At 36.9% G+C, this 4186-nt stretch overlaps 1 long non-coding RNA gene across 1 annotated transcript in view; it reads left to right on the top strand.

Annotated features, from left to right (window-relative positions):
• The first annotated feature begins 3205 nt into the window (after positions 1-3205).
• LOC139148765 (uncharacterized) overlaps positions 3206-4186 on the top strand; it is a 2563-nt gene continuing 1582 nt past the window's right edge. The window contains exon 1 of the long non-coding RNA XR_011556002.1: positions 3206-3310. This is a non-coding gene — a long non-coding RNA (uncharacterized lncRNA). The remainder of the gene's footprint in view (positions 3311-4186) is intronic.

Genomic DNA, 4186 nt, shown 5'->3' with positions numbered 1-4186 from the left:
ATTTGAATTTGAATCACATAATTAAAGGCATAACGGTGATAAAAGTAATGATACTTATTTGTAATGTTATCAGGGCTCAATATTTTCATGTCACATCACATCACCTCACATCATATGACCTCTGCCAGAACAAGCAATGTAACATACATGAGATACCAAAATGTGTGCTTTCATGAATGAAATTACAGTGGCAGGGCAAATTCTGTTAAACACTAGAATTTGAAATATAGGATGTACAGCTGCTAAAGGAGTCACTTTTCTAAACTTTTCACTTTCTTAGAAAAGTTGAAGTTCCCTACACATGTGAAGAAATTGTTGTTGGAGAATCTGGAGCAGCAAATACTTTCACACAAAAATGGGTTCACTCGAGTGTTTCTTGGCGGAAGTGGGGCTTTTTTTAACAACAGATGGAGAGAGTGCATACTTGCAATTGTTCATCCTTAATCGACGTTGAATTTTCCTCTTGTGTTCAACGTAGCGACAGGGCGTAGGATTTTCTTGTTTGTCAACTTAGAGGGAAAAATGTGAAGCAGGGAAAGGGCGGTAGGAACTTTGTGTGATGTGCAGAGGACTGACGGTCAGTGAGATGGCAATTTTAGAAAAATAGGGGGGAGGGCAATTGCTAACAGGTTTTCTTTCCTTCCAAAATATTTTACTGATTCAAACTTGTATGGACTCAATTTGAAGTTGATGGAGCAATGAAGATTTGACCGTTTTCTTTCTGTGTAAATCGAAAAATATATTTGCTTCCATAGAGGAGGAAAACGAACTTTAAATTTCACATCGATTTTTCTCTGATACTAAAACTTGCAAGTTTATCCGAAGTTTTATTCTGGACTTTAAAGAGAATTGTTTGGTTGAGAAATGTCTTTATTTTTTTAAAAGCAACATTGTACTTTTCATCAGGGCAAAGTAAGAAGGTCACGCCATGTTGCAACACGTCTATCTCTAAACTGAACGTGACGTCTTTTAATCTTCCTCGTTAGATTGAAGTTGTCACGGCGAAATCTCTCGCTTTTCCAGCTGTGTCCATATGTAACACTAACAAGCTCAGAAAGTCAGCGGTTGAAAATTCCAAGTACAGTGACCTCGTTGCAGTTGATACGGAAGTTGTTAGACCATACTACGGTGAGAATTCTCTATTTTTGTAAAACATTACACTTTAGGCTACCTAAAACAGAGTAAATATGATGAATTTTGTTGATTAATATTCTTGAAACGGGTGATGGCAGCCATAGGTTTTGTCGTCATCATCCCTTTTCCAGCAAATTCGCGACTTCAGTCATGAAGTGAATAAAATACTGTCGATTCTGAGGGCAGCTGAGTAGCGCATATAGATAGGGATACTTTTGGGTTCAAGAATGCAAAGTTGGGGAGAAAAGAAGGCTTTCAACCCAGGTTGACAACTACCCGTAGTTCTAGGTTAGGTCACAAAAGTTGCTATCTGAGAAAACTACAGGCATGAATAAAATTACGGACATGAACAAAAAGAGGTACAAAAAATATGGGACCAAACAAAAAATTACAGATGTGAAAAGTACTTTCAGGCAAACTAAAGTTATAAAATAAATTACGGGTATGAAATATAAGATACTCCTCGTTAAATCACCGTAAAATTTGAGAAAGAGAAGAAGCTAACCATAGTTTTGAAGTGTTTCTTGAACTCATCAGTACATATTTTATAACTTCTGATATGAAGCGAAAATTTGCTAGTTTTTCACTATCAAGAGCGCACAAGTTTTATTAGATTGCTACTTACATCTTTGTTTGTTAGTTTGTGACTGAGTCGATATCCTGAAAATCGCTCCTCCTAGTCTATAAATAGCGCGCGCCTCCGAGACCGATATTTGGACTCTCAAACGATTACAATATCTTTTCGGTTTATTACTTTTGAGGAGCTTATTTCGAAGCTCATGGAAGGCATAAACTTTTCATTTTCTCATGAAAATCGAAAAGTTTATTTCCCCCATAGACTTAACAAAGGGATTGGGGCATATGGATTTCAAATGTTGGCAAATATTGGATACGTTTTTTCTCTAATACGCAAATTTTGAACTTTGCCCTATGATTGTTACTCTTTACTTCGAAAGGGAATGGTTTAAAATTTCCATACGGAAAGTTTACGCAAAAGTTAAAGACTTTTTAAAGGCTTTTAATTTCGAGGCTCGTGCTACATTGTTTTGCTCAGCCTCCAACCTGCAGATAACATGGATAGGCAATGGCTATAGAAGAGTTGTTGCCAGTCGGTGGCAATGTATCTGCCCCTAAAAATCAAATTATCGGACATTTTCCCTGCAGCATCTGAGTGTCTGGATGGAGATTTCCGTTGTAACAACTCAGGTTGTATCAAGAGTTACCTGAAATGTGACGGATATGATAACTGTAGAGACAAAAGTGATGAAGTCGGTTGCAACTATGGTAGGCAGTTCGCTTTTGTGGTAATCTCTTCGAGTGAATTTTCGAAACCATTTCCTGCTTCAATCGTGTAACGTTCATACAGCTGCGCTTTTTGTGTGCGTCGTCACTAAAAGATAGAAAACTGAGGGAGTGTAATTTTCATTGCCATTCGTGATATTAGAACGACGGTATTTACAATTTGCAATGTATTTCTCATATTTTTGTTGTGTTTGATAAATTCAGAAGCTCGTAGAAATGTCCAGTATTCAAATTTTCACCGCAGTCAGTTTGCGTGTTGTGTCAAATAGTAATTTCAGCACATATTTGAATTTAAGCTCTGGCGAGAATTGATTTTTTTCTTAAATCGTCATCCCAACTTAAATTATTCCCTATTTTGTTGCAAGGTGACTGTGGAGTAAACCAATTCAAATGTAACACCGGAGGTGACGATGGCGTGTGCATTGATCGACAAAGGATGTGCGATCGCGTTTTAGACTGTTATGGCGGAGAGGATGAAGATAGATGCGGTACATGTGGTATAATTATATATCTGAGATCAGAGAAGTGATGGTTTTCTGGTCAAGTTATCAATTTTTAATGCCACCACTTGTTACATCTGTGAATAAAGCATTCTTTTGCTAATTTTCGACAACGAGCGGGCACTGTAACAGCTGCTGTTGCAATAGCCGCGATTTGCTTCCCCTACCTGTCAAATATGTGCGCTGATTGGTTCACTATTTGACACAGCTGTGATGTGATTTGTCATACAATTCCATTAGGTGTACTTGAATTTTCATTTCAGTGTGCAAGTCAAAAACAGAGTTCAGCTGTTCCACTAGTGGCCGATGCATACCGAATGACAAGTTGTGCAATGGCGTCTCCGACTGCCCCGATGGTAGCGATGAAAGTAGTTGTGAGTAAAGCTGTCATTTCATAACTAATGAATTCTGTAAATAAGGATCAGTGCCGCCTCTCATTCTCCACAAACCTCGTCGAATTCAGTTTGCTTTGTTTTAATAAAATGTCTTGTGTAAACCAAATATAAAGTCTGTCCTTGTCCAAGTTGAAGAGATTAGAAATATTACCTTCAAGTCACCCACTACTCCCAGTGAACAGATTTTTAAGGAGTTGAATGTTTTGAACATCTACAGTCAGTTTGAATATCAGATTGGGTTTTTAATTCATGACCTTTTGTCAAGTAATCTACCCCATAACGTCAATGACTATTTTTCCTTGCCTACTCACAAATATACCACAAGATCAGTTTCTAACTCGTCCTTTCTATTACCAAAATGCAATTTTCGCCTTGGTCAATTCTCTTTCAGTTATCACGGCGCTAAATTCTGGAATAGGCTTCCACTTTCCATTAGAAACATTTCACATCGACCTCAGTTCAAGCACGCCTATTCATCCATTATCAGTAAATCTTGATTTCCTTGTGTTAGTTTTGCCTTCTATACTTCTTTTTAAATTTGTATTCAAGACTTAGTTATTGTACTTGCAGGAGCCAGATTGACATTAGCTTCACATAAGTTATTTCTTGCACCCCGTCACATTTCTCACTTGTGAACATGTAAACTTTGTTACATTTCTTATCTATTTTTCTATTGAAAGCTTGTTTATTTATATAAATCAGAAATTGTATTATTGATTCATTAGTTAAAGATATTGTTTGAAAAACAATGTAGAATTTTTTTTAAAAATGAACATTTTCCTAGAAATGTGACAAATGAATAAATAGTGTATCGCTGACTCACGGAGATAACGGCCATTAGGCCTAGAAAGAAAT

This window comes from Ptychodera flava, chromosome 13 (genome assembly GCF_041260155.1).
Source record: "Ptychodera flava strain L36383 chromosome 13, AS_Pfla_20210202, whole genome shotgun sequence".
Lineage (NCBI taxonomy): Eukaryota > Metazoa > Hemichordata > Enteropneusta > Ptychoderidae > Ptychodera > Ptychodera flava.
Note: the sequence above shows the minus strand (reverse complement) of the source record. Positions and strands in the feature narration are given on the sequence as shown.